Raw genomic sequence first — 27,491 nt, forward strand, 5'->3', positions numbered from 1 at the left:
TGGCTTTCATTTTAGCATCGGAAAGCCTGGGCATCACTACTTTGGCTAGTGAGTATAACATAACTACTTTCTTTTAGATAAAATCTTAACATTTTCCAGAGGTGTTTGCAAATCATATATCTGAAAGGGATTAATATCTAGAATGTATAAGAACTCCTATAACTCAACAAAAGAAAAATAAACATATTTAAAAAACGAGCAAAGGATTTAAGTAGGTATTTCTTCAGAGAAGATATGCAAAGGGCCAATGAACACATGAAAAGATGCCCAACATCATTAATCATTAGGGAAATGCAAATCAAAACTACCAAACTCATTAGGATGGCTATTACAAAAAAAAAAAAAAAGAGAGAAAATAGCAGATGTTGGCAAGGATATAAAGAAACCCTGAGTGTTGTTTCTGGGAATGTAAACTGGTATAGCTGCTTTGGAAAATAGTTTGGCAGATACTCAAAAGGTAAACATAGAATTATCATATGGTACATCAATTGCACTTCTAGGTATATACCCTAAAGAATTAACCACAAAGGCTCAAAATACTTGTATGTCATTGTTTATAGCAGTATTCTTCACAACAGCTAACAGGTAGAAACAACCCAAATGTCTATCAATGCATAAGCAGTTGAACAAATTGTGGTATATCCATACAAGAAGTTCTGACACATGCTGCAAAATGGATGAACATTGAAAACACTATGTTAAGTGAAATAAGCCAAACACAAAAGAACAAATATTATATGATTCTACCTGTATTATGTATGTTGTTATTGTTGTTTAGTCGCTAAGTCATATCTGACCCTCTGCAATCACATGAATTTTAGCCTGTCATGTCCCTCTGTCCTTGGGATTTCCCAGGCAAGAATACTGGAGCACATTGCCATTTCCTTCTCCAGGGGATCTTTCCAGCCCAGGGATTGAACCCACATCTCCTGAATTGGCAGGCAGATTCTTTACCACTGAGCCACCTAGGAAACCCATGAGTTGCAAGCATTGGCCAGTTCATAGAGTTAGAAAGTAGGTTATCAGAAGCTGGAGGGGGAGTTGAATGGAAAGTTTAATGAAGACAAAGTTTCTGTTTGGGATGATGAACAAGTTCTGGAAATAGTAGTTAAACAACATTGTAAACATACTTAATACTGTTGAGCTATACCTTTTAAATGGTTAAAATGATCAATTTTGTTATGTGTATTTTATTACTATTTTTAAAAAAATCACAAAATCTATGCTTTAAAGAGCTCAGTGGGGTTTCATCTCAGCAGTTTATAATTCCATTGACAGTCACCATAACTACCCTACAGAGAGGAGTACCATGTGAAAATCGCACTTGGCTTTCCAAGCTGGAACGGCAAACACTACTAGTGACTCCTTGGAGTTCCCCCAAAGTGAATCTGTCCACACACGGCTGCCATTGGACCTTACCTGTTGCTACAGCATCACTGTGCTGTTACTAAGGACTGAGACGTGTCCCGACTTCCAGTGCATCCACACAGCACACAAAAGCTCTCTGTTCCTTTATTCCTTGGTGTAAGGCCACATCTCCTTCAAGTACTTAAGCATTTAAAAAAAAAGTGAGCTAAGAATTTATTTGGCTAGAGTTTAAACTCCAATCATTGTTTAGTCAGGGACAGAGCCAGCTGCAGTGTTTAAACTTCATCATTATTTAGACAGGGACGGAGCCAAGTTTACAGAATTCTGGAAGGCCAGCTTAACCTCAGGGCACCTTAGCAGTTCTCTGTGGCCAATCCTGAGGATTTAATTCAGAACGAAACCCTCATCCATATATAACCCAAGTATCTTCTGTACACTGAAAATACAAAGATGAATAAGGCATAACTCCTGCTCTCATGAGGCTAAGAATCTGATAAAAATGTAGAAACGATACTAATAAAGTAGACCTAAATAGGCATGTGTTCAAAGTGTTGTGGAGTGATTGAGGTCAGGATTAGGGCCAAAAAGAGGAGCGACCATGGATCACAGAGACAAGATGATATTTCCATCAAATCCCGATGAAAGAATGCAGTTTTCCAGGGTGACTAAACAGGAAGTGGGAAGGAAGGGGCAGCATATGGAAAGCCACAGAACGTGACAGGATGGGCCATCCAGAAACCCACAAGCAGCCAGGTGTGGGTGGGGCAGGGTGAGTGGTAGAGTGACAAGATCCCCCAAGGACTTAGAAGGAACTGAGGTGTTATCACGTACTCCAGGGGAAATCGAGGAAGTACACTACCCTTGGGGACCCTCCTGGATGGGCACAATCAGGTTTTCATTTCCACAAAGAAATTTAAAGACTGGTGCACGGATTGGAGGGATTAGAACCTTGGCACAAGGAAGTCAATTGGAAGGTGGTCAGAGTACACAAGGTGAGAGATGAAGAAAGCCCAGATCCAAGGGCCGTTTCAGTGGCAGCAGGCACAAGATAACAATTGCAACTCTCTTACGAGCTTGAGGTCCAAAATGAGATCAGATTTCTTTTCAGATCTGCAGAGCCGGCAGGCAGCTGGTCCTCCCATGCTGTCCCTACCAGTGACTATGCTGTGGGAACCCCAGACTCGCACTGGGAATGGGGTCTGTGTCTTCACCACTCCGTCCTCTTCTCTAGGCATCCTTGATCAGCCTCCCTGTGTTCAGTTCAGTTCAGTCACTCCGTCGTGTCCGACTCTTTGTGACCCCATGGACTGCAGCATGCCAGGCTTCCCTGTCCATCACCAACTCTTGGAATTTACTCAGACTCATGTCCATTGAGTCGGTGATTCCATCCAACCATCTCATCCTATGTTGTCCCTTTCTCCTCCTGCCTTCAATCTTTTCCATCAACAGGGTCTTTTCTGTGAGTTGGCTCTTCACATCAGGAAACCCCATGGACTGTGGCCAGCCAAACTTCTCTGTCCATGGGGATTCTCCAGGCACGAATACTGGAGTAGGTAGCCATTTCCTTCTTCAGGGGATCTTCCTGACCCAGGGATCCAATCCTGGGTTTTGATCCATTGGCAGGCAGATTTTTTACCTCCAGTGCCACCTGGGAAGCCCTCAATTTCCATCCCTACCTGCAAAGGGTAACTACTATTTCTTTTTTTTTTTCTTTTTTTTAATTTTTTTGCCACACCCCTAAGTATATAGGATCTTAGTTCCTCAACCAGGGATGGAACCTGAGTCCCCTGCAGTGGAAGCCCAGAGTCTTAACCACTGGACTGCCAGGGAAGTCCCAGTAATCACTCTTTCCAGTTTCCTATGTATCCTTCCAGAGATATTTAAAAATATGTATTCAAGCAAATACGACGATACATTCTTCCCTTCCTCCTTTCCTTTCCTTCTTGGGTGTTAGAAGGAATATGCTTAGAATATGCTTACCAAACCGCAGAGGAGCTCACTGAGTCTTAGGAATCAGTCCTGGTTATCATTATGCCTCCTGATGAACGCTTCTCCTCTGCAGTGACTAAAGGTATAAGGACCCCAAGCAGAAGGTTCCATCAGGGGAGGCCTCATCTCCTCTGGAGTCTCCATCCATCCCTGGACCTGCTGCAGAAACTGAGGCATGAACGGCAGCTGATACAACAGTCTAGGCCAGGACTAGCAAACAAGGCACCATGGAGGAGCCCAGGCTCAGGCCGAGGAGGGAGAAGACCTGTGTGATGCTTGCCTGTGACCACACCCTCTCAGCAACTAACTCTTCCATTGACACTTGGCCATCTTCCCTGGGCCCACCCCTGGGGTCGAGTGGCTGGACCACAGGGCTCCAGGTCTGGGACCGCTCCCAGAGTCCAGAACCGGACTCCCTCTGACCCTGAGCCCCGCGGGCGGCCCTGCTGCCCTTTCCTGCCAGCCAGCCTCAGCCCAAGTCCAGCAGGGGTAGTACGTTAACTTTTATTTTGTGAAGAGTCCCTAGGTCTCACTGTTTCCTTCCAGAAGGCTCTTTGCAGGTTGCAAACACAAGAGCCTTTGGGAAGAGCACCTCTTCACTCCACATACCAGAAGCAGCTCAGCCCTGAGGGCTTGGCGACACACATAGGTTTTTGACTTTAGTGCTTGGGGCTGAGTTCTTTTTGGTGGGTAAAGTGGATTGTAATGATAAAAGAGGAAGATTGAGTTTGGGGAGGGCCTGGAAGATGAAATCAGTTCCGAATATATAGAGCTTATCCATGTGACCTCTCAACTTCCTATTATAAATGTAAATGCTAATTTTAATGGAATCTCAAGGCTGCTTATCACTGAATTCCCTCCCTCGAGTCTATACACACCACCCTTCAAGATTAACTTTAAACTTCTTCTGGATCTTAACTAATGAAAGTCACATTCTGAAATCTACACAGGATAGCTGTTTAACACAATGCACCATGCAAAACTCAAGGGATACAACTGATACACACCAAATATAATTATAATAGTGTTTAGTGGCTGAACAAAGATATTCAAATGCCAATGCGAAGAGGAAGGCTATATAGAGAATGAACTTAAAACTACCAGAGGGTACTATTATGTTGTGCATATAATCGGCATTCAGTAAGTTTACTTTAGTCATAATAGCAAACACTTATGAGTACTCATTGGACTTCCAAGGTAGCTCAGCTGGTAAAGAATCTGCCTGCAATGCAGGAGACCTGGGTTCGATCCCTGGGTTGGGAAGGTCTCCTGGAGGAGGGCATGGCAACCCTCTCCAGTATTCCTGCCTGGAGAATCCCCATGGACAGAGGAGCCTGGCGGGCTACAGTCCATGGAGTTGCAAATAGTCAGACGTGACTGAGCGACTAAACACAGCATAGTCTGAGTACACATCACGGGCCAGAAAACTCATCTAATCCATTGACTTGCTATATCCCTGTGAGGAAGGTATTTTTATTATTGTTGTTGTCATTGTATTTTCCACATTAAAAAAACTTATTTTTGGCTGCACTGGGTCTTGGCTGCTCTGCATGGGCTTTCTCTAGTTGAGGTGAACAGGGAGGGGCTCCTCTTTGCTGCAGTGCTCAGGTCTCATCAGGATGGCTTTTCTTGCCGCAGAGCACCGGGTTTAGGTGCATGGGCTTCAGTAGTTGCAGCATGTGAGCTTAATAGTTATGGCTCTCAGACTTGGGTAAGATTTCCTCTCATCCTTTCCTTGTAGACTTTCAATTTTTAAATTTTCTTGTTTTCTTTCTCTCTCCTTTCTTTCTTTCTTTGATGAGTTCCCAAATAACTAACATATTTCTGATGCTTGGTATATTATTCGATTATTGGTTTAACAATTTTCTCTGCCACCAGTCTGTAGGATTGGGCTTGGAAATCACTCACCACATATGAAATATCCCAGTCTTTACATTAACAAGTGGGGAAAGCTAGGGTAAACTTTTAGAGTGCTTAGAAAGTATAGGAACCTTCAAAATTAGGTTCAAACTTCAGGAATTTGCCACAATTTGATAATTTTCATTAAAAGATTAATTTTTATCTCATTCATTCCCAAGTGCTCTATTTTAGGGCCAGCTCAGTAGGATATCACCAAAAGCAGGAAGCTTCATAGTAGCCCACGTGTGTACAACTGCATTTCTGATGCCTCTTTTCTCTCACCCCTGTGAAAAAGCAATTTTGCTTGAACCTCTTAAGACACTTGGGACTTATTTTATAAAACTAATTTATAGTAAGTATAAATTCAATTGAGCATTCCTGGTGTGGCTATTTCAGCTGTGCAGAATGCCACAGCAATGAGGACATTGTTTGTTTCGGAGCAGGAGATGCCAATGCGATGACAGACATTTTTTTTAAGGCATGTAACTGGTGGCTATTAAATCTGCATTTCCTGACATTCATAATGGTCCATTAGCCACTGGACGTGAGCAGAGAGTTAGCTAATAATCAGGCCTTCTTTTTGCATTGTTTAACAATGCAAAGTGCTTTTAAAGAATTATTTCATCTAATCTTAACAATAACCCAATGAGATCGGTGGGGACATCCTGGCAACATAAGAACCTATCAAACGTCATTCTCTCAAGACAAAGGCCTACTCTCTGTATTTAGAACCTGGGTACTCCCTAGTAAGTAGAAAGCACACTTAAATTATGTTATTTTCAACAAATGTTCATTGAGCTCCTTCCGTGGGCCAGGGTACTGTGAGATGCTGGGGAGTCGCAGGTTAACAAGACACAGTTCTTTCTCTCAAGGAGCTCTGCCTGGCAGGGAAGAGAGGTGAATACCCCTATCTATCATCAGATGCTGAAAGCGCCATAATGAGTGTCTTTTGGGAAAGTGTCAGAGAGAGATGGTTTCAGAGAGTCACAGGGGACATTTGTGCTGAGCCCTGAAGTGTAACTAGGATTCTGCCTGGCATAGGAGTGCAGGGAGGACATTCCAGGGAGTGGTCACAGCCTGGAAGGGGGACAGAGGCATGGGCCAGAGTGTGGATCAAAGTGGGCGGCTGGAGCCTGGAGCGGGGAGGAGGGTTGCCTCCAATCAGACAGGTGGAGAAAGCTCTATTCGCTTCAGTGAAGGGTATGGTTTAATCCTGCAAACCAGGGAGGTGATAAAGAGTAGCTCTGGTCTAGACTCTAGGGGTTTGTTGACTTGGAGACATTACTTAACCATCATCTGTAAAGTGGGGGTAATACTCATACTTATGGGTTAGTTTTGAATGTTAATGAGCTACTGTATGTGAAGTGCTGAGCCCACTGCCTGGCATACAGTAAAAGTTGAATAACTACTGACTCCTACCTGGCTAGCTATCCTTTACCTTTTTTGAGTCAGACTCCTTTGAGAACAGGAGCAATCTTTTCCGTGGGCACAATATTTGGTGTATAATTTAATGGGGTTCACAGATTATTTGAAACTGGATTCCAAGTTAAGAATCATGCTGTAGGATATAGGAAGTCATCTGAAGTTTTAAAGCAGAAGAATGTTAAGATCAGATTTGCTGGGGGGGAGTCATGAAGGAAATACTGGATACTGGAGGAGGAAATGATCTGTGGTTCTCAAATCTGACTGCACGTTATAATCATCTGCAGAGTTGTCTTTTTCCTTAATATTTATTTATTTTATTTGACTGCACTGGGTCTTAGTTGTGACACTCGGGATCTTCAATCTTTGCTATGACATATAGGATCTAGTTCTCCCACCAGGCACCCTGCATTGGGAGTTCGGAGTCTTAGCCACTGGACCACCAGGGAAGTCCCTTATCTGTAGAGTTTTTCAGGATTACCTGTGCTCCAGTTTCACCCCTATACATTTTGATGTAATTAATCTGGAGTGGGGCTGAGTGTCAGAATTTTCAAAACCTCCCCAGTGATTCTAATGTGTAACCAGCTTTGAGAACCAGTGAGTAAGGCTAATGCTAGTCAGCTAGGACAGGGATAATTGCACCAGAGCAGGGCTTCCCTGGTGGCTCAGATGGTAAAGAATCCACCTGCAATGGGAGAGACCTGGGTTTGATCCCTAGGTTGGGCAGATCCCCTGGAGGAGGTCATGGCAACCCACTCCAGTATTCTTGCCTAGAGGATCCCCATGGACAGAGGAGCCTGGTGGGTTACAGTCAATGGGACTGCAAAGAGTCAGACATGACTGAGAAACAAGCACACACACAGAAATGGAAAGGAGAAAAGAGGAACATTTCCAGAAACATTTGGGAGACAGAATCAGCAACATTGTATGAGCAATTAGCTGTGTGAGAGGGGAGGGTGTGAGGTGATTCCACTTATCCAGAGGGAAGGGGAAGACATGTTTACGCTTTATTGTTTATTGCTTTTTCTTTATTTTTAAAAGATGTGTGAGACTTTTAAAAATAATTTTATTTGCTTTAATTTTGGCTACGTTGAGTCTTTGTTGCTATAAGGGCTTTCCTCTAGTTGTGGTGAGTGGGGGCCACTCTTTGTTGTGGTGCATGGGCCTCTCATTGCAGTGGCTTCTCTTGTGGCTGAGCACAGGCTCTAGGGCACTCAGGCTTCAGTAGCTACATCACATGGGCTCAGCAGTTGTGGATCTCAGGCTCTAGAACAGGGGTTCAATAGCTGTAGTGCACAGGCCTGGCTGCTCTGCAGTATATGGGATCTTCCTGGATCAGGGATCGAATCCTGCATTGACAGGGGGATTCTTTACCACTGAGCCATGAGGGGAAGCCCTGCTGCTTTTTCTTTAATATGTAGGAGGCAGGAGTGGGCAAGGAGAAAGCAGTTCATTCAATAAACATGTACTTAATATGCATCTATTAAGTGCACACTGTGGGTGAGGTTTTGTTTTAGACATCTTTGACATGCCTGCAGGACATGGAATCTCACGTGGGCAGCTGGAAATAGCAGTGTAAGTTGTCACCAGCCATCAGATCACAGACGATCATGGAAGAGTCTGGGTGTGATCACCTGGGAGTGGGCAGAGAAGGAGACAAGAGCACCAGTTATGGAACCCAGAGAGTCCTGTCCCCCCACTCCCAACCAGGCCACACTGGGCATGGGGAGGGGCACTGGGTAGGGACCGTGAGGACTTTGAGAGGAGGAGGCGGGAGTTTCCAGAAGGAAAGTGTGGCCGTTGTGTGAACACAGGAGGAAGATGGCCTGAGGTCAGAACCTGGAGGAGCAGACCCTGGGTTGGATGACTATGAGGTGGCCATGGCTTTGGAGACAGTGGCAAGGACCCAAGCCAAATGACCTCATGAAAGAAAGTGAGGAAGCATGAGCCTTGGTGTAGGAAGTTTGGGGTAAAAGCAATGAAAGCAGTAGCTGCAGGGGAGGAAGGGTGGAGGAACAGAGCTTTCTTTTAGGCTGGAATAGCATTATTGTAGTCTGAGGGGAAGGAGCCAGGCTAGAGGAAGCCATCAAAATACAGACGAGGGAGGAGACAGCCAGTGGAGACAGGGCTCAGCTTCGGCAGGCGGCCCAGGGCTTGAAAGCACTGGGTGAAGAATTGCTCTTGGATGGGAGAAGGGATGCTCGTTTCTGGGAGGTCAAAGGGAAGAAAGTTTCCAGAATGGCGCAGCCTTTCTGTCTGAGATGCCGTCTATTATCATATCTGAATCCTAAGACCTCTGCTACCTGTCTTTTCCTTTCCAGGCCCAACACCTGAGACTTGATCTGTCTCTTCTCTCCCTCTTCACATGCTGCTAGCCCTCCAGGACAAGAGGCTGGCTGCAGAGTCAGTTGTAATAGATCTGAGGTTTCTTCACTTCTCTACATTGGGCCATCTGAGGTTACAAGGAGCTACAGATTCCCAGGTTCCTTTCCGCACCCCCCCCCCCAAGTGTTTATTCATTTGTTCTTTTGCACTGGATCTTGGTTACAACCCATGGGACCCTCAATCTTTGGGGCAGTATGCAAACTCTTGGTCGCAGTATGTGGGATCTAGTTCACTGGCTGGGGATCGAACCCATGCCCCCTGAAGTGTGAGTATGAATTGGGAGTGTGAAGTCTTAGCCACTGGACCACCAGGGAAGTCCATCAAGTTCCTTAGTCACTTTTGCAGGTTCTTCTTTTCTTCGCCTGGAGGGTGCTGGTATGCCAATCACACTTGGAGTAGTGTTGGACTAGACTGGAGATGGAAGACGTGGACAGATTTCAATATATTTTGGAAGCAGAGTCAACAGGATTTACTGATGGATTGCATCTGGGGAACAAGTAAAAGAGAAGAATCAAGGATGATTTTGGAATTTTGGATCTCTCATATCACATGTTGCTCCCAGCCACATTATTGGCCATTCCATCTTTCCTATAAGGCTTTCTGCCCATGGCATGAATGACATTAAGTCTGGGTTGTCTTCTTACCCACTGGTGCCTCTGCTTTGCCTGACTGCTAGGTGCTGGATACCCAGGGATAAGTCCCATGCTCCTTCTCCTCCCCAAGTCCGATCTCTCCCTGGGCCACCCCTTCCAGTCCCATCACTTTAAATTCCATCTTTATGCTGAGGTCTCTGCAGTCCTGACCTCTCGCCCCAACGCCAGAACTCACCACGCAGCAACTGGCATTTCCACTTGGATACCTCTCATGCTTTACACGCCCAAAACAGAACTCTTGAGTTTCTCCCTCTTCATCTGCCCCTCCTTCCACTTTCTACTCAGTATGTGCCTGCAATTATTTCCTCAGTCACTAAACCAAAACCCCCAAGTCATCCTTGATTCTTCTCTTTTGCTTGTCCCCTAGATGCAATCCATCAGTAAATCCTGTTGAATTGGGTTTTCCTATTGAAATCTGTCCACTTCTTCCATCTCCTGTCTAGTCTCACGCTACTCAAAGTGTGATTGGCAGACCAGCAGCAGCAGTGTCAAAAAGGAGGTTGCTAGAAATGCAAAAACCTTGGAGTCTTCTCCAGAATCAGAAACTCTGAGGATTGGGCCCTCCAGAGGATTCCTGATGCCCTCTAAAGTTTCAGTAGGGACTTCTCTGGTGGTCCAGAGGTTAAGAATTTGCCTTCCAATGCAGGTGATTCTATCCTTGGTCTGGGAACTAAGATCCTGCAAGCTGCACAATGCAGCCAAATAAATAAATAAGTGAATAAAAATAAATGTACCATCTTAACCATTTTTTAAAAAAATAAAGTTTGAGTAGTACTACTCTGGTCTAAGCCTTTGTGATCTCTGGTCCAAGCCACCTCCATAGACTCCCATGTTTACTGGTCTCCCATACTGGTCTTCATACTTACCCTCTCACCTTACTATAATCTTCTCTCCTCCCAGCAGCCAGAGTGATTGTTTTCAAAAACAATTAAATCATATTATGTCACACACATACACACACCACACCCCAACCCCCACACCAGTTTAAACCTCTTTCAGCTTAGCTTTCCACTGGACACAGTAAGCCAGGTTTCTTTCCGGATCCAGAGAGCCCCGAGGTAAGATCTGATCACACCTGTCAGTCCAGCCTCTCTGCCTGAGCCCCACCTCTCCCTGCCTCCAGGCTCTCCTGTCTCCAGATGCACCAGCTTGTTCCCATCATGGGACCTTTGCACTAGCTGTTCCTCTGTCTGCAATGCTCTCCCCCAGACCTCAGATCATTTATTTTCTCAGTGTAACTTCCTTTGAAGAAGCCTTCACCTACTCACCAATCCAAAGCAGCCTCTCTTTACCAAATCACGCAGTTTTAACCCTCTAATAGAACACTTCTTATTACCATTGTCGGCGGAGTGTGTAATTTTCTCAGTTCTGTCTCGTCGCAACAAAAATTTGACATGACGGACGGACCAGAATTACAGCCCTTAGTCGAACCAGTGTTACAGCTCCGTGTTACAGCTCAGTTTTATTTAGAAAGTAAAGAAAAATACATCCTTGAGGCGTGATGGCATGCCAATCCAAATGACGCAAAGAGAAGAGAGGCCCCCAGGCCAATTTTGGCTCCTCTTTTTTATGTTTTTTTTTTTTTTTTCTCCTCCTCCTGGGCCTGCCCTGTGTAAATTGGGCTAGCCAGGAGAGCTGTTTGTTTTATCTGAGGTCCTCACTCTGGTCCTCGGACCCTCGGACCTTCCTTTGTTCTATTTTTGTGGGCTTTCCCCTTCTTTGTCTTTTAGTCACCACCATTCTGGACTCCTTTTTCCTATTCTAACTACCTAACACTATCATTTTATTTCTTGTTTGTTTTCTGTCTGACATAAGTTTCATGAGAACAGAGACCTGGTTTGTCTTGTTCACTGCCACATGTCCGAGTTTGTGGAACACTTCTGGGTACATAGTAGATGTTCAATAAGTATTTGCTGATTGAATGAACTTTACTTTCTCCTCACTCGTAGGCCTAAGGTTGCTATTTGTGAGCTAGTGTCCGTGCAGTCATCCACTCACTCCTCTCACAGGGCTGCACTTCCAGGAGGCTCTAATCAGGGTCTCATCTCCCTTGGCCCCTGAGAGTGCATCTCAAAAGGAAGCAAGAACCTGAGGATATGTTAACTTCAAAAAGAGGCAAGAGAGTGAGAGGACCTGAGCAGGTGATGTCCTTAGAATCTCTGGGAGACAATCCGAGAGTCAGCGCCCCAGGGCCTCTACTTCTGTTGTGTTTGTTAAGTCGCAGGTAAAGGTGCCTTGTGTTTAAGAATGTGGGCTTTGTGGTCAGAGAAGCCTGGATTCAAGCTGGCCTTGCTGCTTGCTGCTGTGAGACCCTGGGCAAATCCCTTCCATTCTCTAAGCTTCAGTTTCTTCATTTGTAAGCTGGGATCATAACAGTCCCTACAATGCAGAACTGTTGAAAGGCATAAATGAGATGTCTGTAACATCCCTAGGAGGTATAAGTGCCCCTGTCAATGTTCACCATTATTGTTGTGGTTATCATAATTTTATATATAGAGAAGAAAGTATAAATAGCACTGAGGACTTGGGGGAAAAAAAGTGTAGCCATACTCATGATAAGAAAACTGCAAGCTTGAATATACTGAGATGCTATTCATCACCTTCCAAACTGGCAAAGCCTCGAAAGTCAGCTGAGGCCACTGGTGGAGATGGAAGGAAGCTGGTGGGAGGGTGAACTGGTACAACCACCTCCCTGGAAGGAACACTGGCAAGAACTAACAGAATCACCAATGAATGTACCCTTTGGCTCAGCTAAACTACTTGTAGGAACTTCCGCTACAGATACTTTGTCACATGTGCAAGATGATGCCTGTAAAGTTTATTCCTTATAGAGCTGTTTGAGTTTTAAAATATCAGAAGCAGCCTGTATATCCATGAGCAGGGGAGTGTTATATAAATTTTGTGCTATATCTATATAGATGCTTGGTCGCTCAGTCGCGTCTGACTCTGTGACCTCATAGACTCTAGCCCACCAGGCTCCTCCGTGCATGGAATTTCCCAGGCAAGAAAACTGGAGTGGGTTGCCATTTCCTCCTCTGGTATCTATATAATGTACAAATAAAGTGAGAAATTTTCCTTATGTACTGACTGTTAGGTGAAAAACGCAAGGTGCAAGATAGGGTGTATAATAACATCGAGCAAAAAGCAGGCAGTAGGAAGAAAAAAGTATATGTGTATGTGTTCTTTGGTATAACCAGAAGATGTCTTAAAGGACAAAGCAGAAGCAAAAATTTTTATTGTACACTCTTCAATCTTTTGAATTGCATGAATGCATTATCTGTTTAAAAAGAAAGATGAAGATTCCAATTCCTTAAAACTTAGTTACTGGTCCTACTGCTCAATACCTCTTATTTCTGAGGCGATAACTGGTTCCAGGAATGGTGAGTCTCAGTAATTGCTCATGTCAGAGGCACAAGCAATGATAACAAAGATAGCAAGCATGCAGATGTTCTTTGGGTTCAGTGCTCAAAGGTGAAAGAGTAAACTGCAAGTGGTTAATAAATGGCGCCTGTGGGAATGTATCAGCCTGTGGAAGATGGTCTGATTTTCTTCTAAGGTTTTGGAAACAAAATTTTTATTTCTCGTTTTTCTAGCATAAAAACAAATAGCATGTATCTGGAAGTTTTTTTTTTTTTTTTTTAAATAATAGGGTTTTAATTGTGCTCTTGTGGAAAAAAGCAAGAAGGAAAGTGTATATACTTTAGTTTTGTTTTCAAATTTCTTTTGCTTTCTTTCCATTTAGCTAGTGATTTTCTGAGAGTACTTAAGAGCTTAGTGAAGGCAGCCTTCCCAAGGGTGTGGCCTCTTCATTTTGAATGTTTCTCTACAGCCCCTCTTAATCCCGCCAAACTCTGCCTGCTTCCCCTGACTTCCTTATCACACCTTGTCAAACCTTATGCAATCCCCGCTAACTCCCTGTCAGTCTAGCTATTCTGTATCCTACTACCTAAAACTCAAGGATATAGATGAGTATTGATATTAATCAGTTGATTATTTCATTCCATATATAATATATTTATTGACTTCCTACTATGTGTCTGACACCATGTCAAGTGTTAGAAACTCAGAGAATAAGAAATGATTCTGAAAATTGTACCAGACTGTTCATAGTCATTTTGGGGGTGGACAGAAGACAAAATTGTAACACGGTGTAAGAACTACATGAGTGTCATGTAAGCACCAGGAAGGGGTACCTAGCTCAGTTTTAATGGGAGAAGGGTGTTCAGGAGAGATTCCTGGGGAAGTGAGGTCCTCAGTTCAGTTCAGTTCAGTCGCTCAGTCGTGTCCAACTCTTCGCGACCCCATGAATCGCAGCATGCCAGGCCTCCCTGTCCATCACAAACTCTCAGAGTTTACTCAAACTCATGCCCATCGAGTCGGTGATGCCATCCAGTCATCTCATCCTCTGTTGTCCCCTTCTCCTCCTGCCCCCAAGCCCTCCCAGCATCAGGGTCTTTTCCAATGAGTTAACTCTTTGCATGAGGTGGCCAAAGTATTGGTGTTTCAGCTTCAGCATCAGTGAGGTCCTAGCAGAATCTTAAAGGATAAGTGGAAGCTAACCAGGGGAAGGCAGCAGGGATAGGGGCAACTGGAGGGTGAGGGGGACAAGTCGGAGTTGGGCACTAAAGATGTGGGGGGGGGGGGTGACTTCTATGGTAGTGGCGGTGATCCAGTTTCAGTAAGAGCAAAGACCTGAAGGTAAGAAACAAACCCTAGCTCTGTGTGTATGTTTATTCATTCACGGTAACCAGGGCATGACAACATCTGCAGCAGGAAGCGGCAGCAGATGACGTTTGGAGGGTTGCTGGAAGGAGGAAGTAACCAACATCACATGCAGCAGAGGGCCACATACTGACACATAATAGGTCATAGGTGACCTTTACAAAGCGGGATCTCAGGGCTGGCTGGGCCTGAGCCAGGTTCTAGTACCTTGAAGGACAAAAGGGAGGTGAGAAGGTGGACTCAGATCATCCTTAACGTTCACTAGCCACCTTCTGTAGGACAGGTTTCTGTGTTAATGCATTTAATTCTCACAACGCCTGGAAGGAGATAATATCCAGAGCCTTACTTTACAGGGGAGGAAACTGAGGCACAGAAAGTTTAAGCAAAAGGTCACACAGTTAGAAGTGGCAGAACTGGGAGCTAAAGTCTCGAGAATCCAAACTCCTGGCCTCTCAGACGCTAGGATTCCAGAAATGGGGCAGGTGCTTTAGAGACTGACGTGAAGCCGCGGTTATTCATTTTTAAATTATTTTTTAAGGCTACCGGAGATTGAGGCATGTTTATAGCCTGAAAGGAAAGTGCCTGGAGACGTGGTGAGAGTGATGATTAATGGAGCAAGGTCCAGGAAGATAAGGCCAAACCCTGGAGTTGGCAGTATGTCAGCAGTGCTGGGGGCAGGGGGAGGCAGCCAGATGGAAGTAGAGGAGGCAAGGGCTTAAGAGCCTCCAGCAAGCAATGCATGAGGGGCGGGCACAGCCAGGTGGAACAGCTGACCGCAGAGACATCAGAAAGGGATATAGGGTAGGACCGGATGCAAATCTGTGTTTTGGAAAACAAAGTTCAGAAGCTGGTAGACCAAAGGCTTAGAGGACTGTGTCCCATGTAACATGAATGCATTGAACTAGAAACAATACCTTAAACCAACTTCAGCTGAATTCCCGAGAGCAGCCTGACTTTTTCCTTTCCTCAAATCTTCACAGGAGTGGATGCTTAGCCTCAAATTAGCAACTTATTTACAATCTTTATTATGAGCCGAAAAGATGCTGGGTTTGCGATAGGCATTTAACAATTCTGAGTTACATTCTGATGAGGACAGCTGCTTGCTCCCCGCATTCGCCACCTTGTATCACCTACTGTATACATGTGCTTAGTTCGCTGAAATGCCTTGGCCCCTGGACCTTCACATAGATGCCCGAGTGAGACTGGGCCCATGGGTGACCTGTCTTAACACCTGTGTCTCAGCCAGGAAGCTTCACAGCTTGGATTTAAATCCATATCTGCTAGACACTGAAATCAAGAGCTCGGCCACCATGCAAACACACCTATTCCCCCATCCTTCCAACGGATTTCGTTCTAAAGGCTCTTACAGGAACAGTAAGATGAAGAGCTTGTAAGTGCTCAGAAAGCAGAAGGGATATAGTTGATGTCTTCATTGGTTTTTCTTCAAAGTACATAAAATACCTTATTTTTAAATTTTAAGAATTTTTCTGGTAAATAAAATTCAAATGTTGATTTCAGATAAATTTTAAAAGGGTGATGTTGGGACTTCCCTGGTGGTCCAGTGGCTAAAACTCCACACTCCCAATGCAAGGGGCCTGGATTCAATCCCTGGTCAGGCAACTAGATCTGGCATGTTGCAATTAAGACCCAGGTAGCCAAATATATATGCATATAATTTTTGAAAGGGTGATTTTACTACACAGAATTAACTGTCACACCCTGACTCTGTTTTCTTCCAGACTTTCTATAGACATACGCTGTGTGTATATGTATATATGTGTGTGTGGATATATTTCTTCACATAAAGAGTATCTATCATAGTGAACATATAAACACATAGAAATATAGTTTCAACACCATTTTTGATGGCTGCCTTGAAATACTTTATAAAGGCTTATCTGTGCCACATGTGCTTGGGAGGATAAATGATCATGAATAAGAATGTCTTGCAATTTTCTTAATAGATGCTGGGAGGAAATCTGTTCAGATTTTTATGAGACTGACGTGCTACCTACTGCGCTAACGAGGCACCTCTGTTCAGATTTTTAAACAACTTGTGTTGGAGTGCCATGACTGTTTAATGTGAACCTGGGTGATGATGGGAGATGGAGGGTGGTAGGGGAGAAGTGGTTAAGGGCACAGGCTCTCAGAAGCCAGACTGCCTGGGCTTGAATCCCAGCCCCCAGTTCCCCATTTATTAGCCATGTGACCTTGAGCAAGTTGCTTATTCTCTCTGTGCCTGTTTCCTGATCTGTATATAGGAGAATGATAGTACCTAAATGAGTTAGTTCAAGTGCTTAGAACAGTGCTTGGCTCCTAGTGACATTCAATCCATGTTTGTGTTTCAAAATACATTTGCTTGTATTATGTAAATATTCAAGTGACTGAGTCGTTTCATCCAAAATACCCAGAGTCAGTTTGACACAGGTGAGGAAGATATAGAAGTGTTTTGGGTTGATGCCGGAGGTGGGAAATGAGAGTCTGTATTTTTACAGAACTTTACAAGTGAGTGAGTTTTAGGATCAGCTGGGTTCACAATACACTGGCCTAGAACACTGGACACAGATGAAAAGAAGTTGGATGGTGGGTGAGGTTGGATTTAGAAGAGTTTGAGATACCGCTCCCCACCGCCCAGACACAGTAGTCCTTTATTTGTAGTAACGCAGGGTGATATGAGATTTAAAACTGGAACTTTGTCAGCTGAGAATCAGTTGAGATAAAAATGGCCAAAGCCACGAAAAGGTGGAAGAAACCTGCAAGTAGAATAGGCTTCTTTCTGAAGTTAATCAGTACTTTTTTGGGTAGGGATTTTTTTTTCTTCTTTTTGTGCCATTCGGTTTGTATTCAGAGATATATTTTTGTTTATTTAGCATGTATTGGGCACTGTGCAGCTTTATGTGTAGTTTTTATGCTTTATTTCATGTAGACTTCCAGGCCAGGAAGGTAGTTGTATGAAGTGTTGTTCCCATTTCACAAATGACAAAACTAAAATTTGGAGAAGTTAAATAATTTGCACATGGTACAATATCCATTTCCCCTTTCTTTAATAACACAGTACTAATTTTATTTGGGGTGGTGAAAAAACTACATTTCCAGTGTCCCTTGTAGCTAGGTGATCAAGTGCCTACATTCTAGCCAAGGAGATGCAAAAGGAAATACTATGTGGCCCTTCCGGGACGATTCTTTAAAGAGTATTGACTCTGTCATAAGATCCTTCTTCATTCCTTCTTCCTGAAGCCTGAAATGCAGATGTGGTGACAGGAGCTTCAGTAGGTATTTTGCAATTTGAAGATATAAAGCATGTATTAGCTGGTGATGGAAAAAGAAGGGACTTTGGTCTCTGATGACTGCAGAACTGCAGTACCCACCTTGGGCTGCTTGTCTTTGACTTATATAAAAGATAAATAAACTCCTGTCTTGTTCAAGTCCCTCTTAACAGATAAACATGATGCTAACTATAATAATAGTTTGTGCTTATACTATGCTTTATTAAAGCTAACTAAATGCCAGACACTTTTCTAAGTGGTTTGTACAAATCGACTCATTTCAATCCTCACAACAACCTTATGGTGTAGGGTTGAAACAAAGAGAAGATCAGTGACTTGCCCAAGGTCACACGGTTGAAAAAGAGCCAGCAAATTCACAGCTAATAGGAATCAGACGTGGGAGTAAAATTTAGGTCTGTTTAACACCCAGGAGCATAACAATTATACTATTTGGCTTCTTTCATGCTCAGTATGATGTAGCAAGCTTTGTGGTTTTCCTGACCTAAACTTTACCTTCTGCTATTATTCACAAAATAGAGGACTCCCAGCAGACAGCCATTAAAAGGAGGCCTACAGTTTCTCCAGATGATCAAAACAGCCCCCTTAGGACCCACCTCAGAGCCCTAAATCTTGAGCAAAACTTCCATAAGAAATGTCAAAAAGCTAACTATTTTAAAAAAGCATTCACGTAATCCTGCTTGCCATTGCTTCCATCACAAAACTGTTTAGCTTTTTTAAAAAATCAAATTGTTGAATGGAGGGATCCATCCATCCATCCATCCGTTCAACATTCAAGCACCTGCTCTGAGCCAGCTACTCTCCCAGGTGCTGGGACATTGCAGGACCGACCGCAAGGAGAGGAGGGGCAGGTAACCGAAAAGAGAATGCCAGGCACAAACAGGCGCTGCAGAGGAAAGAAGTGTGTGGGAGAGGACGAGACACCTGAGCTGAGACTTGAAAGGGAGAAGGAAGTTCCTTGAGAGGAGCAGGAAGGGGTCTTGAAGGCTGCTACTGCCGCTGCTAAGTCACTTCAGTCGTGTCCGACTCTGTGTGACCCCATAGACGGCAGCCCACCAGGCTCTGCCGTCCCTGGGATTCTCCAGGCAAGAACACTGGAGTGGGGTGCCATTTCCTTCTCCGATGAAGGAAAGTGAAAAGTGAAGGTGAAGTCGCTCAGTTGTGTCCGACTCTTCGCGGCCCCATGGACTGCAGCCCACCAGGCTCCTCTGTCCATGGGATTTTCCAGGCAAGAGTACTGGAGTGGGGTGCCATCGCCTTCTCCGCTTGAAGGTTGAGGGAACAGCAATTCCTTGGGGGTTGGAAGAGTGTGGCCTGTGGAAGGGATAGACAGAATCTCCTTGGGATTGGGACATGAAGCTAGGGAGAGAGGCCATGAGGTGAGGTCAGAGAGTCTGATGGACTGGGTCATGCCAGGCGGGAAAGCCAGGTTTGGGGATTTTATTCTACATGATGGAGGATTTAGGATTCCTAAATTCCAGCCAGGAAAGATAGTTTTAGGCAGTATGGTAGACATTTGTCGCTGGCTAGCCAGCATTCAAAAGCCCTTCTCATTTTGGGGAACCACAAAACTAATGTGAGGCAGAATCCTAGCTCCAAGGCTTATAGAAGCCAAAGATAAAAGGACGTATTTTCTCTGCTCTCCAGCGGCAAACAGAATAAGGCCAAACCATGCTCCTCCATGGGGCTCTGAATCATGAGGTCATTTCTCAAAGATGCAAGGTCAGTTAGAAATTATTCAGGTGACAGTGCTACAGTCAGGAGGGCATGGGGATGAGCATTTAGGGGCAGCAGAGTCCAGTATATAGTGACCAATGTCCACTGGCACCTGGATGCCCGTAAATGTCCTGTGAAAAGGAATCAGGGGCCAAATCCTCAACAAACCATTCTAGGAGATTCCTCCATACGTCGCTTTTCGGTCTTCCTCCTGATGTTCCGAGTTCCACAGTCACTCTCAGTAAATCCTTCTGTTAAAAGTCAGCCAGTGCTGGTTTCTGTGGTTTGAAATCGAGCATCTTAACTAGTACAGCTCGGGTGGGATGCAACCTGAAGCCCACTTTCAAAAGATAACTAACCGCTAAGTGACAAATGGATTAGAAGTAGTGTCAGTCAGGGACCAATCCGAAACAGAAATCACACTTGATATTTCAAATAGAGGGGCTTTAGTATAAAGAATTGCTTTCACAGGCATTGGAAGGTTGAAAGAGGAAAAGAAAAGAAAAAAGAAGACTGTAGTAATCCAGGGATTAATAATTGCAAGAAGCAGCTCTGACCTCCTAAGACTGGAGAACAGGTGTGTCACCTGTACAGAGCTGCATGGCAGAAGGGCTCTAGGGGACAGGGGCTTGCATCTCTGAAGGAAACACTGTCCTGCTCAGATCCCTGAGGGGGTGCTGTCTGATTGGGGGCTTCCACAAAAGAGACCGCCACCAGGGACACAGCTCTGCAGGTAAGGGAGTGTGGCATGACTACTACTGGCAGCTGGGGGTGCTGGGCCCAGTTGGGGTACTGGGCACAGTTGAAGTCTCTAGAAGCAGAAGCCAATTATATGCTGCTGTGGAGCAACCTTGAAAAGCAGAAAGTGAAAAACAAGAAGGGAGTCTCTGCTCTTTTCTCTCCACTTTTCTTTCTCCTTTTAATGCCACACACCTAAGGCAGAAGGAAATGGCAACCCACTCCAGTATTCTTGCCTAGAGAATCCTGTTGATGGAGGAGCCTGGTGGGCTGCTGTCCATAGGGTCGCATAGAGTCAGACATGACTGAAGTGGCTTAGCATTCATGCATGCAGTGGAGAAGGCAATGGCAACCCACTCCAGTATCCTTGTCTGGAGAATCCCAGGGACAGAGGAACTTGGTGAGCTGTCGTCTATGGGGTCACACAAAGTCGGACACGACTGAAACAACACGACTGAAGTGACTTAGCAGCAGCAGAACCTAACAGAAAGCCAGCTTAGCTGGGAGGTGGGGAGATTTCCTTTGCATCATTCCAAACCCGTATTACAGAGAAGAGCTTATCCTGGAAAACATGAAAGAAGTGTTAGTCGTTCAGTCCCAACTCTTTGTGACCCCATGGACTGCAGCCCGCCAGGCAGCTCTTTCCGTGGGATTCTTCACGCAAGAATGCTGGAGTGGGTTGCCATTCTCTTCTCCAGGGGATCTTCCCAACCCAGGAATCGAACCCTGGTCTCTGGCATTGCAGGCAGATTCTTTACTGTCTGAGCCACCAGGGTATCCCGGAAACCAGGATAAATATCCAGCAGAGGAGCATTAGGTCCAGTTAAAAGATCACCGCAGTCACCCAGGAGAGAGAGGATAGCGGCATGGACTAGCGCACCAGCGGTGAAGATGAAAGAAAGAGGGCAAAAAGACAGCACCTGCTGGGGCAGAGCTGCAGCTCCCGGTGTGATACTTGGCTTCACAAACGGATCTATCGATCTGTCGTAAGCTCAGTTCCCCTGGCCAGTGGACGCCTTGGCAGCTCGGGCGTGTCACACCTCGTGCCGCTGTCCGCACGCAGCTCCCACACCGGCGTGCAGGAGCGCATGCGCAAGGGGTCCTCACGGCCCGAGAGGTGACCGCCCTAAAGGTGCCGGCAAAGACCCTGACCACATGCCGTGGCTGGAGCAGTCCAAGAATATGACCTTCTGCAGTGTACTCGGGCCCTCACCCTAACCCCAAGGAAGAAGTGACCCAGTATCTGAGGAAGTTCGATTACTCAAATGAGTACTGTTCTCAGTTGCTTTGATATATGTGAATATCAGCCGGATCCAGAAACAGCACGCCCTCCATCTCTAAGCAGCATACCCTCCTTTCAGTGGGCAGTTCGGTCTTCCGTGTGTGTGTGTGTGTGTGTGTGTGTGTGTGTGTGTGTGTGTGTGTGTGTGTTAATCACTCAATCGTGTCTGACTCTGTGCGACCCCGTGGACTTCAGCCCTCCAGGCTCCCCGGTCCAGGGAATTCTCCGGGCGAGGATACTGGAGTGGGTTGCTATTTCGTTCTACAGGTCTTCTCTCTACATTAGGACAGTTTCTGGAGCGACAAACACGTGTTCATATTAAAGTAGTCATTATGATGTTAAATGAGAAAACAGATGGCGAGAAGTTGATTTGAGATTAGAGAGAAAATGGACAAGAATTTCCTCTGCGAGCTTAGATATGAATTTAATATTTACATGATCTGTACACCTCCTAGATGTCTGATCTTTGGCAGCAGTAAGAGCTCAATAAGGGATGGAGAAGCACCCAGAGATTCAAGCCCAGAGAGGCTGCTGGAATGCCAAGACCTGATGGGGAGAGAGAGAGCTGCAGTCAAGGATGAGGGGCCGCAAGTGGGAGCTAAGCCACAAGGAAGAAACAGGTAGAGGGAGATAAACGCCCTGCCCAGTCTTTCCACTTACTCTCAATCTCCTGCCTTACCTCCCAACCAGAAACCAGAGCGTCAAGGAGTCCAGATACTGCAGTAGATGGAGATCAGCCTGCCAGGCGCAGGGCAATAGGGGCAAACAGAGAATATGCAATATACACATTTTAGACAATGAATGTTTTCTCTACTTACTTCATTATATTTGTATAGCCTTGAACTAGGTAGTTTCATATCAATTATTTCTTTTTATACTCAAGAATGCTGTGATGATTACTTTTAAACCTCAACTTGGCTACCTCACAGGGTGCCCAGATATTTGGTCAAACTTTGGGGGCTGCTGTGAGGGTGTTTCTGAATGAAACGAACATTTGAATCCATAAAGTGAGTAAAGCAGACTGCCCTCCCTAATGTGCGTGGGTCTCGTTTAATCTGACAAAGACCTGAACAGAATAAAAATGACTGACTCTCCCTCAAATAAGAGGGAACCTGACTGCCTTGGACATGAACATGAGTTTTTTCCCTGCATTTGGACTTGAATTGAGATATTAGCTCTTCCTGAGCCTTGAACCTGCTGGCTTTTGGACTAGAAATACACCATCAGCTGTTTCTGGGTCCTCAGCTTGCTGACTATAGACCTGGACACTGATCAGCCTCCATGATTGTATCAGTCAATTCTTTGTAATAACTAAATCTCTCTCTCTCTTTATACTCTTACTGACTTTGTTTCTCTGGAGAATCCTGGCTAATTCAAGTGCCTTTTGATGTAAGCAGAGCAAGTATTATCTTCAGAAAAAAGCAAATACAGCATTTTGGAAGCCTCAGGACACAAATTAAAATACATTAAGTTGGCCTAAAAGTTCATTTGGGTTTTTCTGTAATATGTTCTGGAAAAACTCAAATGAATTTTTTGGCCAACCCAATAGGACTTAGCTCTCCTTCTTTTGCTATGCCTATTTAAACTGTGCTTACTCTGTTTATCAAACTCTCAATAGAGGCAAAGTTTTTATACTTCTTTCTAAGACAGCATCTACTCACTCACCCAAGTAAAACCTTGAAACTCCCTTACTCTCATTTCCATGTCCAAAATTGTGGCCCAACTTTCCAAATATCTCTTTAATCTACTCTCTTCCACGTTTCTCCACAATTTACGCCCTCCTCTTTTCTTCCTTGGAGTAATTATGTATTTGTAATTCTGCCTAATTACATACTGTGTGATTATTCATGAGTTCAGGTCCACAACTGAGTTCATATCCACAACCCACTGTTGTGATTCCAGCTCTCGCCACACACACTCAAAATATTTGCTGTTGGGTTAACTGGTCTTCCTGTCAAATCTCTTACTGTCTCTAATCATACTGCCAAGAGTGAACTTTTAATATGCAAATTTGATCTTTCCACTTTTCTGTCTAAAAGCTCCCTTTGGTTTAGTAGAAGTTACAGTTATGAACTAGAGGCCTGTGACCTCGTCTAAGGATGTTTTGTTTTAGCTCCCACAATGTTTTTTTTTTTTCTTTTTTTAACATAATTGCCAACTTAAAAAAAAAATCTGATAAAATCTGATAAAAATCAGACATTCCAGCTCTTCCCAACAAGATTTGGCAACCAGGGTAAGTTTCAATGTCTTATGCTGACTTCTAGGGCCTTCCAACGGTCTCACCCTGCCTGCAGCTCCTCCTTCAGTGCCTCCTGGGCTCCAGATTCACACAGACTGTTTACAGGAGATGATGTACCTTCTTTTCTCTGTGATTTTGTCCTGGGAAATCTCTAAGGCCCTTCTGACCAACGTCCATACCTCCTCATCCACCTTTGGACTCTTATTTAGCCTACAAGACCCCACTTGGCTCACCTCCTTGGGGAAGGCTTTCTCCCTGACAGTAGTCATTCCTCCTTAAAGTACAACTCACTTCATTTTGGAATTATTTGTAACCTGTATGACCCCTTTCACCAGATTAAAGTGCCAATATAATCACATCTCTCCTGAGCATTAAATAAATAGCTCACAGCCTCCCTTCCCCAATCGCTGGGAACCCCAGTCGCCCACATTCAAGAAATACAACTGGAAAACCCCATCAATGCCCTGGTACACCCCTGTTTTCCACTGTGACAGATTCTGTTACTCTACAGGGTGGATAGTGAAAGTTGATTTTGTAAAATAGTGTGTGTTTGTCTACTACTGAGATGATAGCCTTGCAAGTTAATATTCCTCGCTGGCCACACAGTCCTCTGGGACAAGATGACTTCATTCCTTCAGTGTTGTCCTCAGATGGAAGTGTAGCTCTTTAGCTTACAATCTTGTGCTCGCTCTTTCTCTCAAACCCACCCTCTGCACCAGGCTGGCTGGGACATGAGGGTCTGCCCAGGGACTCCCCCTTTGCTCCTGGCAAGTTCTCTCTGAGACTTTTTCCTCCTGTCTCACCAGCAGACCTCGATAAAGATCATCCCATTTATCAGAGAGGTTATAATAATAGCATTGAACTTCACAAAGGAGAGGGTCCTACTCTCTGTGCTTCTCCTCCCAGGAAACTCCTTGTCTCCTATGCAAAAATATCCTCTTTCTCCACAGCAGACCAGCTCTATACACTGTGACACTTGAATTGTGATGCAATTGCACCAGAGGCCTCAGCTGATCCCACCAGGACCTGAGGGCTGGGGTGACCCTTCAGTGCCCATCTGCAGTGGAGGCTTGGAGGCTAGGAGGCTGACCATTGTACCCTCTCAATGCTCAGTCATTAACCAGTCACAGCATGTAGACTACCCAACTCTGGAGGACATAACCTTGGAAGAAGCAGCTTCCATCTGCCAAGGGCAATTCCTGAGGGTAGACTCATCCGTGAGCCTTTAAAATGAACACACTATACACGGGGACAAGTGTCTCAGGCTTAGCAGGGGGCCTGCCAGTGCACTAGTGTCCTCTCTACACCCGTCTGGGCACAATCGGTGTATCGCTCTCTCTCCTCCCCTGTAATCTAAGCAGAAACCAGGCGTGCCCAAGAATCCATGAAATAATGAATCCACTCCATTGGTAACCATCAGATAAATCAATAAATGCATACATGAAAGAGTAAATATTATACACTGTTGGTGGGAATGCAAGCTAGTACAGTCACTATGGAGAACAGTGTGGAGATTCCTTAAAAAAACTGGAAATAGAACTGCCATATGACCCAGCAATCCCACTTCTGGGCATACACACTGAGGAAACCAGATCTGAAAGAGACACGTGCACCCCAATGTTCATCGCAGCACTGTTTATAATAGCCAGGACATGGAAGCAACCTAGATGCCCATCAGCAGACGAATGGATAAGAAAGCTGTGGTACATATACACTATGGAATATTACTCAGCCATTAAAAAGAATTCATTTGAATCAGTTCTAATGAGGTGGATGAAACTGGAGCCCATTATACAGAGTGAAGTAAGCCAGAAAGATAAAAACCAATACAGTATACTAACGCATATATATGGAATTTAAAAAGATGGTAACGATAACCCTATATGCAAAACAGAAAAAGAGACACAGATGTACAGAACAGACTTTGGGACTCTGTGGGAGAAGGCGAGGGTGGGATGTTCAGAGAGAACAGCATTGAAACAAGTATACTATCAAGGGTGAAACAAATTACCAGCCCAGGTTGGATGCATGAGACAGGTGCTCAGGGCTGGTGCACTGGGAAGACCCAGAGGGATGGGATGAGGAGGGAGGCAGGAGGGGGGATCGGGATGAGGAACACATGTAAATCCATGACTGATTCATGTCAATGTATGGCAAAAAACACTACAATATTGTAAAGTAATTAGCCTCCAACTAATAAAAAGAAAAAAAAAGAGTAAATATTAGCCCAATGACTCTGTAATAAATTATTGGTTGCATTTATGTATAACTTTGCATATGCAAATTATTCTGCTAAAAATATACGTTATAAATATGTAAGTGCTGCAAGCAATAATTTTTAACAAAATCTGTCATCAAAATGAGTTAATAATTTAGTGAGCACAAACTAGGAGCATGACCCTGCATTAGTCAACCTTCCTAGAATGCATCTGCCTTAATAATGGAACTATTTAAAGGTTTCAGAGCTGGCATCTTAATTCATCTCTTAAGTTACTTTTTAAACCTTCTAGTGTGTTAGATAAATATCCACTCATCATGCCTAAAACCTGTTTTCATTATATAGAGTTTCCAAAGTTTATTGAGTATTTTATACTTGCTATGAAATTTTTTGATCTTGGCTGTTTTTGCATCTCTTCTAATGTTTGTAATTTCCATGCCAGTAGTCCAGTTTCTCATGGATATTTGTTGTTTCAACTCTCCAGAATAGCAGCTCCTTGCTTCTGGGATAAGCTCCACCAAATACCCATCTGACCCTAGTGAGTGGGAGCTGACAATCATAGAACCCTGCCCCCAGACCACAGTAATTGGCCCAGGGTTGAGCACACGACTCAAGCTGAACCAATCATAGTTCTTCCCTGGGAATATATTTTACTGTGGGGCTGGGGAAAGGGGAAGAATCTGGGAAAGAACAGAGTTTTTCCCTCTTTGCTTGCGAAGTTGGTTGATAAACTGGGATCACGGCTACCAGAGGCCAATGCAAACTCCATGAAGGAACCTTCCTTCAATAGGAGAAATGACATCAACCCAAGGAAATAAACAGGGTGAAAGGTGGGGAATCCTAGGACCTTTCAAATTGTTGGTTCCAGGAACTGAAATTTCAGAGACTATCTGTTTCCTAAGCTCCACAGCTTAGCTCATCCTTCATTCTGAGAGGATATCTCAGCCAGCTGCCAAAAATCTCCCTTTTAGCTTAAGCTAGTTTAAGTTGTATTTTATCACTTCTGACTCCAGAGAGTTCTCTCCACCCTCTACACCTCCTCTCCCCACACACATTTGCTAGGATCACTTTGTAAATTCATTGTTTTTATGTGCTGTGCGTAGTCACTCAGTCATGTCCAACTCTTTGCGACCCCATGGACTGTAGCCTGCCAGGTTCCTCTCTCCATGGGGATTCTCTAGGCAGAATACTGGAGTGGGTTGCCATGCCCTCCTCCAGGGGATCTTCCCAACCCAGGGATCAAACCCAGGTCTCCCGCATTGCAGACAGATTCATTGTTTTTATAGGTTAATCTGAATACTAACCTTGTAAACCTTGAGTTGTCAAGGAAGGTCACCTATACCAGACAGATGGATGGTAGAGATAAAAGCATCAACTCAAGAGCCTCAGGTTCATATCTTACCTTCATCATCAACCAGCTAAGTGACATTGGGTAAAGCATCTAAATTGTCTGTGCCTTGGCTTCTCATCTGTACAATCAACAAAACAATTGAAGGATCATTGTGCACCTTAAATGGGATTACCTCTTTTTAAATAGGATTATATCTTGAAAGCCCTGGGACAGCCTGGAATATAT

General features: G+C 44.5%; 1 pseudogene; it reads left to right on the top strand.

Moving 5' to 3' along the window:
* Nucleotides 1–21,297, top strand: part of LOC136144711 (large ribosomal subunit protein eL8 pseudogene) — a 39,999-nt pseudogene extending 18,702 nt beyond the window's left edge.
* The last annotated feature ends 6,194 nt before the right edge of the window (nucleotides 21,298–27,491 follow it).

Source organism: Muntiacus reevesi, chromosome 12 (genome assembly GCF_963930625.1).
Source record: "Muntiacus reevesi chromosome 12, mMunRee1.1, whole genome shotgun sequence".
NCBI classification, from domain to species: domain Eukaryota; kingdom Metazoa; phylum Chordata; class Mammalia; order Artiodactyla; family Cervidae; genus Muntiacus; species Muntiacus reevesi.